The sequence below is a fragment of the Geotrypetes seraphini genome, chromosome 14 (genome assembly GCF_902459505.1).
Source record: "Geotrypetes seraphini chromosome 14, aGeoSer1.1, whole genome shotgun sequence".
NCBI classification, from domain to species: domain Eukaryota; kingdom Metazoa; phylum Chordata; class Amphibia; order Gymnophiona; family Dermophiidae; genus Geotrypetes; species Geotrypetes seraphini.
The window spans coordinates 43,038,435-43,055,072 of NC_047097.1; the positions used below are offsets into that span (position 1 = coordinate 43,038,435).

Here is a 16,638-nt window from a genome sequence, read left to right on the forward strand (position 1 = left end):
CAACAGCTATGAGTTAAATCAAACTTCAGAGGGCTTGGACAGGTGTTGAAGAATGATCCAGTTAGGGGGGGATGTTTTTGGTGGGGGGAAGGTGTTCAGCATGAGAGAGAACAGGTTGCATTAAATATTAGACAATGGCTGCACATAATAAAAGCTAGAGCAAAATATTGATATGTAAAGGCAAGGCTAAAGAGTTACCAGGTGTCCTGGCTGAGAAATGAAAATAAACTATTTGCTAACCGTACTCAAGACTTGAACCCCCTGATGTATGGAAGATGAAAAGCAATGCCTTAAGGCATAGAGCTATAGAGGTAACTTTGTTTAGAACATAGAGCTTCGTATCAAAGCTTAGAGATGTGAAGGAAATGACTACAATGTCACTACAGCTGTATATGGCAAAACGACATCCAATGCACATCCAATTAGATTTGAATCCTAACGGTTCCTATGATGTCAGCCGCTAATTAGGCGTGCTTAGTATATAGAAAGCTTTGGCACAGCCATTTTTCCTATGTAAGACCCCCTCATGTGAGTTGGTGTTTGTGGTGTTCCGTTTCCTCAATGATGAAACTTTGTGCTATGACTTGCCTGTTTTCCTTTATACTCCCTTCTGCCTTTGACACTCCTCCCCACCCCCATTATCTGTATTTCTTTAGTTTATGGATTTTTCTGGGTGTTGGTGTGAGGGATTGTTGAGGACTTAGGTTTTGTGTTAAGTGTGGAGGGGAATCAATTGTTAGGGAAAAGAAGGGGCCAGGCCAGGTTACACACAGATGCCCACACCCACCACTCTCCCTGCTTTCATAATGTCATGGTCTGCCCCACCTCCATTTTCCATATCTGCAACTCTGCAAGAAATTCGATTTCCGTTTTGGAGCCATGTTGCAAGGTGCAGCCATCTTTTCAGGCTATTTGTAGAACACATTCAAACACACCCCCAATGAGGTGTGATGGGCGTGGTTAGGAAGCGGGACAAGCAACCGCACCTGTACGGCGCCCAATAGGCATAGAGACCGTTTTCCCGCCATACTGACGTCAGACGCTACATAAGCGTGCATGGGTATAAGAAGGTCCAGGTGAACAGTGTTTCCTTTCTATTCTGTCCTATTGCTTATGCAGATGTTTGAGACTTTACTCTATCTTAGTCTTTTACATTTTTTTTCCTATCTCTGCCTCCCATTTCTCTCTATTCCACAGAGCCATTAATAAGTTACATGTCATTCTAATATGTTGTTTTATCTTTTCTAGAAGCAGCTCAGATAGTAAGTCCAGGTGAGAATGATATTTTGTAAGCTACTTAGGTGTCCTTATGATAGAACTAAAGAAACCAACCAGCAAAAACTGACTTCTCTTTATGGGCTTTCATTGTGTGCTATTGTTTATAATAGTTATTTTATTTCTGATATCTCCTACTCTCCATTCCACAGGGCTGACAAAAATGACTGAGAAGACTGATAAAGACCATGCTGGTAGAAATTTTGCTGGTAGAAAAATGGATATGTAAGTAAAATGGATGTGTTCACACATCTGAGAGGGTTTACTCATAGAGCTAAAGTTAATTCTTTGTAGAATCAAATTACAGGCAAGTTAAAATCAGGTGAGGAATGGTTCTGTGTACTAACTCATTGATAAGAATAGGTTGGGTGTGTTGGGGGGGGGGAAACACTGCCATTCAGTGGACATCCAATCAGTGTACATGGTTCAGGTGGAAAACTCCTAATGAGTGCCTAATGGCTGTCATTTTTAATAAGGAGTCTAAAGGTATGTTAGCACCTCTGTTACTTCTAGGTGTGTGTTCTGCCACAACTTCAGTGTTTAATTTTGGAGACATAGGTCTTTGTTAACAGTTTCTCTCTATTCTTCATTTCAGGTTAACTATGCTCATCACCTATGTGTTTGCCAGAGAGAGACCAGACGAGCAGCTCAGCACACCAGCTTGCACCTAGCCAAACAGTTGTAGGTGAGAATGATATATGGTAACCTTTATTTGCTTACTGTACTATTCTTCACTTGAGTCACTCTTCTGATGAGTGAAATAAATGTTCACAAAGCTAACATGTTTCACACTTCTATTGTTCTCTTCACACAGGTATCCTTGATGACTTTCAGGAACAATAGTAAATTGATAATGTTGGCCTCATAGAACACCATGGCACGCATTCCTGCTGTTATATGCACACAAACATTTTGTTTTCAGTTAGTCTATTCCCTCACATGAGTTCTAAACAGTAGCAGTGGAGGATTACAGGTGATATTAACCCACACCATCAGCGAGTTAAGGCTATTGCTTTAACAACTATACCACGGTGACATCTAAGCAGCTCAACATAAATGAAGTTAACACATTGCTTCAGGGAAGGGAGGACAGATATGGACCTTGGGGGTTGAACCACCTGTTTGTGAACCTTGTGTAAACCAGGTTTTCTGTTTTCAGGTGTCTTAGACAGGCAACTGTAGTTGTTCCTGCAGTATTGTCAGATGGAGTTTTGTATTACTGAGAGCAGTGCAGCTGTGAGCATCTTTGTGGTTTCCACACCTGCTTAACCAAAATAGTGCAGCTCAAGAACCAGGAGGATAGATTGAGGTATATGGCCTTTACTTCCATCACCTTCAGTGAAAGGAAGAAAAACCCACATGTCTCATTTGGATTCTCCTGGTGTGGAGCCAACTCTTACTAGCAGTAACCCTATTCCTTAACAACAAATCTACCACAGTGACTTATATTCTCTTCCTTATGTAGCCATTTACTTTGGAACAGGGACTGGCTTACTTTGCACATCATAGCTGAGATGTCGTCATCTACCTACAGTTGCATATACCCTTGCATTCACTTGCTTCTTTCCTAGATTCTGCAATGATTTGACATCAGAGTGGCTAGCAGGTAATAGAATGAATGACAGACCCCAATAAAGATTGTCAAACTTTCTATATGTCACCTTGTTGTTATATTGAAAAGGGCCCATTCAGCAGTCCCTCCTGAACCCCTATCTACCTTGGACTGCTGATGCTACAAGGTTAAAACCACACAGGAAAGTTTAAACCATAAACAATTTTTTTATTAAAATATAAAACTTTTAAAAATTTAAACTTTTGTAAAAATAACTATTTACATATAACACATAACACAGGGAAAGAGGGTGGGTGCCCCCCAAGAGCAGCTTGAGCGGTAGAGGGGGGCGAGGGGGGCGGAAGAGGTGCAGTCATTCAGAGGGTGTATGGCTGCTGGCACCATGCCCTCTTTCGGCTACCAGCCACAAGAGGGCATGTTCCATCCTCTCCACACACCCTCTCAATACCTGCACCTCCTCCAAGAGGGCAGAGTACGGCTCCATCTCCCTGCCCGCCCCCTCCTGAGGCTGGTCGGGCTGCTCCTGGGGGGGAACAGCAAGGAAAGGGGGTGGGATGGGATCAGGAACAGGAAGGGCAGGAGAGTGAGGGGAAGGGCTATGGGTGGGGGAAGGGGAAGGTCCAACAGGGGATGGTGGTGGGGGTCCTGGAGGTAGTGGTGGGGCAGGCGGGCAGTGGTGGGGCAGGCGGTGGAGGTCCAGGGGGCAGTGGTGGGGCAGGCGGTGTGGGTGGTCCTGAGGGCTGCCAGGGAGAATAATCCCCCTCCTCCTCCTCCTCCCCCTCTCCTTCTTCTTCCCTCTCCTCTTCCTCCTCCTCCTCCGCAGAGGACCAGGGTGGGGCTCCCTCCATTAGCTGTGGTGCCTCCTGAGGGGGTGCTTGACAAGAGAGAAATAGGATACAGTCAGATATGTCCACAACACTTTTGAACATGACATTCTTTACTACGTTATTTTCTTCAAATGCTAATAACAGGATGCAAAGCACCTACTCCACTGTAAACATCAAAATGTAGCGTAAGTGAGGCAAGTAGAACACCATAAAGCCATTGTGACATGATATCACAATAGCAGCTTTACTGCAGATTTTATGATTAAGAATGGTTTACAGCTACTCAAGCATTTTCATTATTTATTCTGGTAGGCTGATCACAAAGAAACACACGCTGGACTTATTACTCACCGGCTTCAGCGCACAATTCACCCCCTCAAGGAAGGCCCGCTCCTGGCGCCTCAGCAGCCGACCCCTTTTCCTGAGATCCTCAACCTGGATAATAGAGAGAGAGAGAAAGAACAGAGAGGGAGGTGCTTATGACCTCTATAAGCACATAAAAATGGAGTATGCTGCCCTCCAAGAGCCCCTATCCGCTTTGCTGCCTGCCTCCACCCCCTTCTGCCACATGTTTTACATGAATGTATTCACGTACTCCAGCATTTTCCCCTTTCTGTGCTGGAGACATCACTATCTCTCTACTGTACCTGGGACAGTGGGGGGGGGGGGGGGGGGGTTGAGGTGATATGGCCAGCATCACAAGGAGGAGTGTGGGATTGAACTCACAACCCCAGGGTGCTGAGGCTGTAGCCTATCAGCACTGCCCCACATTACAATCATGCAGCAGGGGCAATAAAATAGTTTGGTCAGAAGGAGCAGCGTGGCTTGAAACCCCTGACGTCAGGGTACTGACGCTGTCACTTTAAACGTTATGCCACTATCTTCCTAGACCAGCAGATTGATACAGGAAAGTTGTAGGTACTTGAAATGACATAGCAGCACTTTAATATATTTGTTTTCCTTTGGCAAAGTTGATTTCAAGATGTTTCTATTACAAATGCGATGCTCGTGACCCAAAAATTAGTTGTGTGCATGTTGTGAATGGAATAGATGCCTTGTAGGAGCTGAATTTGTCATTTGAAATCCTACTACTGCTCCTTTGGGATGTGCTTTAATTTCAGTATTCAATATAAAAGATTTATTATGCACAATTGTAGTTTTTAAAAGGAATCAAGATTTACCCACAATAACATGACCAATTTGATTGAGACAGGTTTCCATCATCATTACTTTTTACATGATTATTTGTGAGGGCCTGACTTGGAATACTTACTTCCCTGGGACATAAGGCTCTTCTGTTATACCGCCGGGTCAGGCGGGTCCAGGAGTTCCTGAACTGCAGGTATGACCTGCGGTGGCCAGGCATCACAAAATAATGATGCTCCCGGGGGAGAAACAGCCTGGCCAAGAGTCTGGTGTCAGCTGTGTAAAAGTTTGGCTGTCTCCTGGCAGCCATTTTAGGAGAAATAACTGCGTATGAAGAACGGGCGATTCTATGACATCACAACGCAAAAAAACGCGATGACGTTTTTGTGCCGCTTGGGTGTGCTTGCAGCGGCCGCTCCGCGCTACATCAACACTTATACCCTAAACCACGCCGATATCGCTGTTATACAAAAAAGTATAGCAGAACGCTTAGAACACAATGACAAGTTATAAATGAAATAAATGAAGATTGGGAAGTAATAGGCATAATCTCAGGAGGTTCACATATTTTAGCTTAGCTATGCATGTTTGGGAGGGTGGAAAAAAAAAGAATATTATGTCTTTGGTAACCTTAGTCAGGACTTGAACCCCTGACCTTTGGAAGATACATGCAGTGCTTTTAAGCACTGAGCTATGTTGGGGATTTGGGAATGGGAGTCTCCAGAAATGGCTTTAGGTACAAGCTTTGACAAGAGGCAATCATTGCAAGTATCTAAGAACATAAGAAATGCCTCTACTGGGTCAGACCTGAGGTCCATCGTGCCCAGCAGTCCGCTCACGCGGCGGCCCAACAGGTCCAGGACCTGTGCAGTAATCCTCTATCTATACCCCTCTATTCCCTTTTCCAGCAGAAAGTTGTCCAATTCCCTCTTGAACCCCAGTACCGTACTCTGCCCTATCACGCCCTCTGGAAGCGCATTCCAGGTGTCCACCACACGCTGGGTAAAGAAGAACTTCCTAGCATTCGTTCTGAATCTGTCCCCTTTCAACTTTTCTGAATGCCCTCTTGTTCTTTTATTTTTTGAAAGTGTGAAGAATCTGTCCCTCTCTACTCTCTCTATGCCCTTCATGATCTTGTAAGTCTCTATCATATCCCCTCTAAGTCTTCTCTTCTCCAGGGAAAAAAGTCCCAGTTTTTCCAATCTCTCAGCGTATGAAAGGTTTTCCATCCCTTTTATCAGATGTGTCGCTCTCCTCTGAACCCTCTCGAGTATCACCATATCCTTCTTAAGGTACGGCGACCAATATTGGACGCAGTACTCCAGATGCGGACGCACCATTGTTCGATACAATGGCAAGATAACTTCTTTCGTTCTGGTTGTAATACCCTTTTTGATGATGCCTAGCATTCTATTTGCCTTCTTAGCAGCCGCTGCGCACTGTGCCGACGGCTTCATTGTCAAGTCCACCATCACCCCCAGGTGATGGTGGGTACTCTCATTTAAAAACATCCCTCCCATCGTATAGTTGTACCTCGGGTTTCTGTTTCCCACATGTAATACTTTACATTTCTCAACATTGAACTTCATCTGCCATCTCGTTGCCCATTCCCCTAGTTTGTTCAAGTCCCTTTGCAGTTTTTCACAGTCTTCTTTAGTCCGAGCTCTACTAAATAGTTTAGTGTCATCTGCAAATTTTATTATCTCACACTTCGTCCCTGTTTCCAGATCATTTATGAATACATTAAATAGCAGCGGCCCTAGTACTGAGCCCTGCGGGACCCCACTCGTGACCTTCCTCCAGTCCGAGTAGTGGCCCTTCACTCCCACCCTCTGTCTCCTACCCGCCAACCAGCTTCTGATCCATCTATGTACATCTCCTTCCACCCCATGGTTCTTCAGTTTCCGGAGTAGGCGTTCATGGGGCACCATGTCAAAGGCTTTTTGGAAATCAAGATATATGATGTCTATGGGGTCTCCATTGTCCATCCGTTTGTTAATTCCTTCGAAGAAGTGCAATAAGTTAGTTAGGCAAGATCTTCCCTTGCAGAAACCGTGTTGGCTGGTTATCAGAAGTTTGTTTCTTTCAAAATGTTCATCAATTTTTTCTTTTATCAGTGTTTCTGCCATTTTCCCCGGTACCGAGGTCAGACTCACCGGTCTGTAATTTCCTGGGTCACCTTTTGATCCCTTTTTAAAGATGGGCGTAACATTGGCTATCTTCCAGTCCTCCGGGATCACGCCTGTTTTCAGGGATAGATTGCAAATTTGCTATCTCCTCCTTTAATTCCTTCAGAACCCTTGGATGGATTCCGTCCGGACCCGGGGATTTGTCTGTTTTTAATTTATCTATCTGCCTGTGTACATCTTCAAGGCTCACTTCCATGGTTGTTATTTTTTCTGCCTGATTTCCATTGAAGAATTGTTCAGGTTCCAGAATGCTGGATGTGTCTTCGTTTGTAAATACAGATGAAAAGAACGTGTTAAGTCTTTCTGCCACTTCTTTCTCCTCCTTCACCACTCCCTTCTTGTCACCATCGTCCAGCGGTCCCACATCCTCCCTAGCCGGTTGCTTCCCTTTAACATATCTAAAGAACGGTTTGAAATTTTTTGCTTCCCTGGCTAGCCTCTCTTCATACTCTCTTTTGGCTTTTCGAACCACTCGGTGACATTCTTTTTGATACTTCCTGTTCTCTTTCCAGTTCCCCTCAGTTTTGTCCTTTTTCCATTTCCTGAATGAATTTTTCTTATTGCCTATCGCTTCCTTCACTGTTTTGGTTATCCACGCCGCGTCCTTTATTCGACTCTTTTTGCACCCCTTTCTGAATCTGGGGATATATAGATTTTGCGCCTCGCTCACCGTGTTCTTGAGAAAAGACCAGGCAAGTTCTACCTTGCCATTTTTTTGAAGTGTTCCTAAGTTTCTTCCTTACCATTTCCCTCATTGCTTCGTAGTTTCCTTTCCTGAAGTTTAAAGTTGTCGCTATGGTTCTCTTTCCTTTCGGTATTCCTACCTCAACCTTGAACTTGATCACATTATGATTGCTGTTTCCCAACGGTCCCACTACCTCTACTTCTTTAGCAGGTCCCCTTAACCCATTTAGGATTAGATCCAGAGTGGCATTTCGTCTCGTCGGTTCTCTGACAAGCTGCTCCATGAAACAATCTTGTATAACCTCTAAGAATTCTGTCTCCCTAGTGCAATTTGAGCTTCCAAGACTCCAGTCTATTCCGGGGTAGTTGAAGTCTCCCATAATAACCGCGTTACCGCTTTTGGATTCTCGCTTCATCTCGGCTTGTACAGGTGTATTTGATCTGAGAACACCCAATGAACGTCCAAAACGATTTCAAAATTCTAACGGCTTCTATGACGTCAGACGCTACTTTATGGTTAGGGTTAGGGCTAGAGTTAAGTAGCTCAGTAGCTGAGTGAGTAAAAGCGCTGTACCAATCATCCGTAGGTTGTGAGTTCAACTCCCGACTTGTCTTTTACTTGTGGCATATCTACCTTCCAGAAGCACCTTGATTATAACATGAGGGGTTTATGCTGCAGGAGTGTGTTGTTGGGGTGTTGCAGGGGTGTCTAGGATGACAGAGAACAGTCACTTGCATTTTCAACAACGCATTTGAATTTCTTAAGACGGAACCTTAGTGAGCCGGGGGAGGAAGGTCACCGCAGCCTCGCGCCTCAGATGAAAAGGTTAATTTTTTAGGGACCGTGTAAGCTGATCTGGGACAGTCTTCAGCGACTCGGAGCCCTTCAGCGACTCGGAGCTGGGCTTTGGCGGTGGTGGTTTTGGTGGTGAGTGAGGGCGGGAGGGGGGAGTCGCCGGCTGTGCTGTGTGTCAACGAGTTGCCTGGCTGCTGCATCTGCACTCCTGCTGGCCACAGACCTACTGATCACAGAGCAGAGATCACAGAAGCACGCAGGTAAGTGCGCATGCGTGGCTAGGGTTTTATTATAAAGGATATACACCTATCGCATCTCATTTTCATCACAAACACATTAGCGAGACTATACACAATACATTACAAAGTTGAGCTTGGGTTTGATAAAATAAACAGCATAATTTTGACTCTGTATTACATTTATTGAACCATACTTAAGAATATGGGTGTTGCATCTGTGACAACGGTGCTTTACACCATTGAGCTACCAGTCTTTTGCCTCAACTGACTGTATAGAGTATACTTTAGCACATCACTAAGGTATGCTATGACAGGGGAACCAGAGACACAGGTGTAAAAGGTGGTGTAGGTCAGTGAGTAAAAGCACTATATCGATCATCTGTGGGTTGTGAGTTCAACTCCCGGCTTGTCTTTTACTTGTGGCATATCTACCTTCCAGGTGCACCTTGATGATGTCACTATGAGGTCAGCATTGTGCTGCTGGCTACTTCCTCTTCCTGTGAACTAGAAGCCACATTCAGGTCTGATCTGTGTTTTGATTCTGTTTCTAAGTTGGGCCAGTGTAAGTTATGGGATTTACCTTTGTTCTGAAGAATGAGCTGATTGTAGCAATGTTTTAAGACCAGGAGAGTGTTCTTTCGAGCAAGATATCACTTCTAAACTATCCTCTCTGAAATAATGTCTCTGGGAAATCCAGAGAAAGCTTATTGGATGACTTAGGGTGCCTTTCCTGCCAGTCTTTGTGGAACTTAAACGAAGTTTATAAGAAGTCTATATGGTGTTCAAAGTCCTATCCTTTCCACTTCTAATAGGAGGTGAGTATGACATTCCTGTACAGCTTTCTGTGTAGCATACATCTACCGGTTCCCACCTTCCATACTGATAATGTAAGTTCAACACCCACTCGGTACGTTTCATCTTCTAGTTCTCCTTTGAAACATAACATTTTTTTTTCCTTGTATTAATGGTAAACTGTACAATTCTGATATCCTAGAGGAAAAAGATACAACACAGCAGTGTTCTCTGTCTGCTATTCCCTACCTCACTGATATTGCCAGATCAACTAATATATAGTTTACAAAATGGTATACTGTGTTTTGGTTATCCTTTTCATCATCCTATACTTACAATGCTGAATGACTGATAATAAATCAGTAAAGAGTATAAAAAAGTATATAAAAAAAAAAAACATCGTACCGACGTCTATCTGGCGTCTAGGAAGGGTCCATTGGAGACGTCTCAATGACGTTTCAGAAACCTGCGTCTATCCTGCGCCAAGCGGTTGTAGAGACGTCTACCGCACGCCTAAGCACCGTTTGATTGACACTTGCGTTTTCCGGACGTCTAAAGCACGCCTAAGTTAGACGTAATATAGAGAATTTACCCCTTAAGGTTTAGTTTAGGTGGTTGTTGTCTCGTCATTATGTCATAGAAGTTGCATTGGTCAGCCACGCTTGTAATACTATGGAGTCCTTTTACAAAGCTGCGCTAGCGTTTTTATCGCATGTACCGGATTAGCGCGTGCTATAGCGCACGCAAGCCAGAAACCTACCGCCTGCTCAAAAGGAGGCGGTAGTGGCCAGCATGCGTGACAATCTAAAGCACGTTATTCCACGCGTTAAGGCCCTAGCGTGGCTTTGTTAAAGGAGCCCTATGTTTACCATGCTATGTTTTGCCATAGTTTCATAGTTTATTTAAAATTTGATTACACGCCTATCAAAAATCTAAGCGAGAGTACAATATTAATAAAAATAGGGGATACAATAATTTAAAACAAAGACATCTACAGACTAAGGACAAACCATATTGATTATACGTGGGAAGGGGGAGGAACTACAAGAAAGTCAGGAAAGTAAACATAAAAGGAATAAACACAAGAAATGGGAAGACATATTATGCTGCTGTATTTCTTTTAAAAGAAGAGAAACTGTAAGGGGCAAGCAGCACATACAGAGAGGGTACCTGGTGTTCATAGAAACATAGAAACATAGAAAAATGACGGCAGAAAAGGGCCATAGCCCATCGAGTCTGCCCATACCAATGACCCACTCCCTGATTCTTACTCTTCTAGAAATCCCACATGAATATCCCATTTTTTCTTGAAATCTAATACGCTGCTGGCCTCAATCACCCGCTGAGGCAGCTCGTTCCAATGATCGACCACCCTTTCGGTGAAGAAGTACTTCCTAGTATCACCCCGAAATTTCTCACCCCTGATTTTCAGCGAGTGTCCTCTGGTTACCGAGGGCCCTGCAAGACTGAAGATATCGTCTTTCACCTCTATACGCCCAGCAATATACTTAAAGGTCTCAATCATGTCCCCTCTCTCTCTTCGCTCCTCCAGCGAGTACATCCGCAGTTTTTTTAACCTTTCTTCATACGTGAGATCCCTGAGCCCCAAGACCATCCTGGTAGCCATTCGCTGAACCGACTCAATTCTCAACACATCTTTTCGGTAGTGTGGTCTCCAGAATTGAACACAATATTCGAGATGAGGTCTCACCATGGATCTGTACAGTGGCATTATGACTTCAGGTTTTCTGCTGACAAAACCCCTACGGATACAGCCCATCATTTGTCTTGCCTTGGACGAGGCCTTCTCCACTTGATTGGCAGCCTTCATATCGTCGCTAATGATCACTCCTAAATCACGTTCCACCTTGGTCCTGGACAAGGTTTCACCATTTAGTGTGTAAGTTCTGTGTGGATTTTTTTTGCCTAGGTGCATTACTTTACATTTTTTAGCATTGAAGCCTAGCTGCCAAGTTGATGACCACTGTTCAAGCTGTCTTAGGTCCTGCGTCATAAAGTCAGGCACACTGTTTTTGCCAACTATGTTGCATAGTTTGGCATCGTCTGCAAACAGTGATACTTTTCCTCTCAGTCCTTGGGTTAAATCTCCTATGAATAAATTGAATAGAATCGGCCCTAAGACGGAGCCTTGAGGTACTCCACTCATCACTGCTGACGTTTTCGAGGGGGTACCGTTTACCATCACCCTTTGAAGCCTACCATCTAGCCAATCCCTTACCCATGTAGTGAATGTATCCCCTAATCCCATCGATTTTAGTTTGTTCAACAGCCTGCGGTGTGGGACGCTATCAAAAGCTTTGCTGAAGTCCAAATATATCACGTCAAGGGACTCACCGGCATCCAGATGACTGGTCACCCAATCAAAGAAGTCAATCAGATTAGATTGGCAGGACCTTCCCCTGGTAAATCCGTGTTGATGTGGATCACGTAAATTTTCTTCGTCTAGAATTTTGTCAAGTTCCTGTTTGATCATTGTTTCCATGAGTTTGCACACTATGGATGTAAGACTCACCGGTCTGTAATTTCCTGTCTCTGTTCTGCAGCCCTTTTTATGGAGTGGAATTACGTTAGCTGTTTTCCAGTCTAGGGGTACTTTTCCCGTGCGCATGGAAAGATTGAAGAGTACGGATAGTGGTTCAGCCAGGACTTCACTCAGTTCTCTGAGTACCCTGGGGTGTAGATTGTCTGGCCCCATGGCTTTGTCTACTTTGAGTCTTGAAAGTTCGTGGTAGACGCTACTAGGTGTAAACTCGTAATCACGAAACAGGTCGTTTTGGCTGTCTCTTATTTGTAGTTGTGGACCATCTCCCGGTGCTTCACATGTGAATACTGAGCAGAAGTATTCGTTTAGCAGTTCTGCCTTGGTAGTATCAGATTCTGCGTAGTTTCCATCTGATTGCCTAAGGCGTTCTATTCCATTTTTGTTTCTCTTCCTGTCGCTAATGTACCTAAAGAAGGATTTGTCCCCTTTTTTAATGTTCCGTGCTAGATCTTCCTCTGTTTGAAGTTTGGCATCCCTGACTGCCTTTTTGACAGCCTTAGATCTGGCCAGATATTCTTCTTTTGCCTCCCTTTTCCCAAGATGTTTGTAGGTGATAAATGTTTCTTTTTTCATTTTAATGAGGTCCGAAATTTCCTTGTTGAACCATTGTGGTTTTTTGTTTCTCCGGCGTTTGCTTACTGTTTTTACGTAGCGGCTAGATGCTTCGTTCAGGATGGATTTTAGATTTGTCCACATAGTTTCCGGATTGTCAGTTTCTGCATAGTTTTGCAGCTCTTGTTGGACAAAGTCTCTCATGTGGTCGAAATCTGCATCCCTAAAGTTGAGGACCCTCGTTGCTGTGTTTGATTTAGAGAAGCCTTTCCTGAAATTGAGCCATACCATGTTGTGGTCACTGGAGGCCAGCGTGTCTCCCACTGATACTTCCGAGACACTGTCTCCATTTGTGAGTACCAGGTCCAGTATTGCTTTTTCTCTGGTGGGCTCTAATACCAGTTGTTTGAGTTGTGCACCCTTTATGGAGGTTATTATTCTTTTGCTACCGCTCGTAGTTGCTGTGAGGGTGTTCCAGTCCGCATCTGGCATGTTGAAGTCGCCTAACAGTACTGTGTCACCACGCAAAGTGATGTTTTCTATGTCCTCAATCAATTCTTTGTCTTTGTCTTCCTGTTGTTTTGGAGGCCTGTATACCACACCGAGGTAAAGGCATTTTTCGTTTCCCCTGGCCAGGTTTACCCAAAGTGATTCCCCTGTGTATCTAACCTCTGTGATCCTGGTAGTTTTGATATTATCCTTAGTGTATAGTGCCACCCCCCCTCCTAATTTGCCCTTTAAACACCAAAAAAAAAAACATTTTAAAGCGCCTTTGAATTTCTCTAAGTTAGTTTCTGATCTAATATGTAAAGGTAAAGATTTCCAAATTGTGGAAGCAGTCACAGAAAATACTGTTGTACGGTGAGTGCCGATTATTTTCAATGAGGGTACAAAAAAAAGCTGTTGGTTTGAGGATCTTAGTGTTCTAATCTAGACCACAGTTCTTCAACCGCCGGTCCGCGGACCGGTGCCGGTCCGCAAAAAAATCTTGCCGGTCCGCGAAGGACTCGGGTCCCCGCCGCAACGAAAAGTGCCGACGTCAGCTGACTTGCAACTTACTGTTGCCGTCGCTGTGCCGGGATTTCTGCCTTCGCCGGGACTCCTGCAGCGTATGCTTTCTGCCTTGTCTTCGCACCTCCCGACCAGCAGCGGCAGCTCTGTATGCTTTTAACTTCGGTACAGAGCTGCCTCTAAGCAGTAGTTTAGCGCGGTTTCATGAGGCAGCCTCGGGGCCTTTGCTAGGCCGGCCCGCTTCGATGATGCGATGTGGGCCGGCCTAGCAAAGGCCCCGAGGCTGCCTCATGAAACCGCGCTAAACTACTGCTTAGAGGCAGCTCTGTGCCGAAGTTAAAAGCATACAGGCTGCCGCTTGCCTAAAGACTCTTGGGCTGCTGAAGGAGGGCAAAGAGCAGCTGTCCTGGAGGTTTCCCTTCCTCTCACCTTTGGAGGTCCCTTTTTTTTTTTTTTTCTTCAAACGGCAACGGGCCCCAGCATGACATCAAGTAAGTTCCACTGTTCCTTGCAAGCAGTTATGCTCGGCCAAAGCTTCTCCTCTGACATGAACCACCCTCAGGGGAAAGAAAGTGACCCGCAAAGGTGAGGGGAAGGGGGGCAGATGATGGAAGTTGGGGGGGAAGAGAGAGAAGGGGCAGATGATGGAATGGAGGAGATGAGAGAGAGAAGGAGACAGATGATGGAAGTGAGAAGAAGGGAGAGAGAGCAGAAGGCAGATGGATGTCAGTTGAGAGGGGAGAGCAGATGATGAATGGAAGTGGGGAAAGAACACATACTGGATGGAAGGAGGGATAAATAAAAGGGGAAGAAAATAGTAAGATAATGGAGGGGTAAGGGAAAGGGTGACAAGCTGTGGGTAGACACAGTGAAAAGAGAGAAACGGGACTAAATAGTAAAAAAGAATTTAATTTAGATGGAGGCAGAAAATAGAGAAGGAAGACCAGAGAAGAAAAGGGAAGAGAGAACAGAGAACAATATCAGATCTGAGTGGAGGAAATGAGAAGAGAGAGATGCTAAAAACCACAGGGGGGAGGGAAGGACAGAAATGCCAGACCATGAGGGGAACAGAAGGAAGATGATGGATGCCAGACCAAATTGGGGGGAGGGGGGGGGCAGGAGGAGAGATGGCAGGGAAAGACAGACAGTGAATGGAAGGGGTAGATGCTGGACTGAAGAGACAGAGAAGGTTATCATGACGCTGTACGCCCTCACCTGGAGTACTGCGTCCAGCACTGGTCACCGTACATGAAGGAGGACACGGTACTACTACTCGAAAGGGTCCAGAGAAGAGCGACTAAGATGGTTAAGGTGTTGGAGGAGCTGCCATACAGCGAAAGATTAGAGAAATTTGGCTTATTCAGTTTTCTTGATAGTAGAGGGGATATATGTGAAGGGGAGGGGAGTCAGGGGGTTTGTTGATCCTTGCTCTGTATTATTTGTATTTATAAAATGACAATTGTATAGAATATTGTTTCTTTTTATACTTTAATAAAATATGTACAATATAAAATCATAACTATTTGAGGCTTGTGCGGATGGGATCAGATGGTTTGTGGGACCGGGCTCGCGGGGACGGGGTGGCGATGGTTTTTTAAAAAAAATTTCAGTCTTAGTAGTTTGCCGGTCCACGAAATAATTATTTTATTTCCGCCGGTCCACAGGTGTAAAAAGGTTGAAGAACACTGATCTAGACGGTTTATGTGGGATAATCAATTTATCTATAAATGCTGGTTCATCAGTTTTATGTGTTTTAAATATTATCAAGGCGAGTTTATATGTTATTCTATAAACTCGCCTTGATAATAGGGAGCTAATGTGCCTTTTTCAACAACAGATTGACGTGGTTGTATTTCTTAGATCCTGTGATAACCTTAATAACGGTATTTTGAATGAGTTGAAAGACACAGAATCTCTTTCTGTAATATACCCTTATATAGAGAATTGCAGTAATCTATTTTTGCCATTACAAATGAATGAATCAGTATATTTAATGACGGTGGTTCCAGAATACTTGATAGTGATCTAATCATTCTCAATTTGTGAACACAGTTTCTAACAGTACCTATTTGTGTGTTGAAAGTGAGTTTAGAATCATGTCATATCTCACATACCATGTTTTTGTCATGTTATGTTTTACCATACTTTTTTAACTTATGTTTTGCCATCTTTGTCAGATAATGTCCTGTCATGTCTGCCATCACTTTTTATAAATACACTTTAATATGTATGTAAACTTGTAACCCGTTCTAAGCTCTCCTGGAAGGATGGGATATAAAAATAAATAAATAAAATTAGTTTAGAAATGGGCTTTTACAATGACCATTTCAGTTACTTCAGGTTTGGCTCCCTGTCTTGGAATAGAAATGCTGTTAAAAATTTTCTGAACCTGAGATAGTGGTCATAAGATTGTAGTGTAAGTGGTAGTTGGTTCCAGCATTTTGCTAATTGATATTGGATGGATAAGATTAATTTGCCTAGTAGACTTTACATTGTTGCATGTTGGGAATTTTAAGTGGAAAAGATTTCTGGTGGTATATATCTGTTGGAGGCACTCTGGAGTAGAACAGCCAACTCTGTTAGGTAGTTGGGGACATTCCATCTCAGTATCTTGAAGATAGTGATACCTAATTTGCCCCCCCCCCCCCAATTACTAAACCACGATAGTGGTTATTAGCGCAGGGAACTGCGCTGAATGTTTCACGCTGCTGTATGAGCTTTGGGAGCAGCACGGAGCATTCAGTATGGCTCCTTGCACTAATAACTGCTATCACGGTTTAATAAAAAAAAGGGCAAGGGGAGTTAAACTTGAGCCTTGTGATTATGGGCAGCCAATGTAGTTTCATATAGTAGGGCTGTAGGACTTCCGATTTCTATAGTCCGTATGAATCTTACTGCTGCATTTTGAGTTAGTTATTTATGTGATAGCAATGTTTTAGAGCAAGTGCATGAGTGACATTCACTGAGCCCTTTGTTAGCAAGTGGCTCCTG

At 44.0% G+C, this 16,638-nt stretch overlaps 1 protein-coding gene across 4 annotated transcripts in view; it reads left to right on the forward strand.

The window, feature by feature from the left end:
• Positions 1–16,638, forward strand: part of THSD4 (thrombospondin type 1 domain containing 4) — a 1,080,479-nt gene that overhangs the window by 867,539 nt on the left and 196,302 nt on the right. The window lies entirely within an intron of this gene.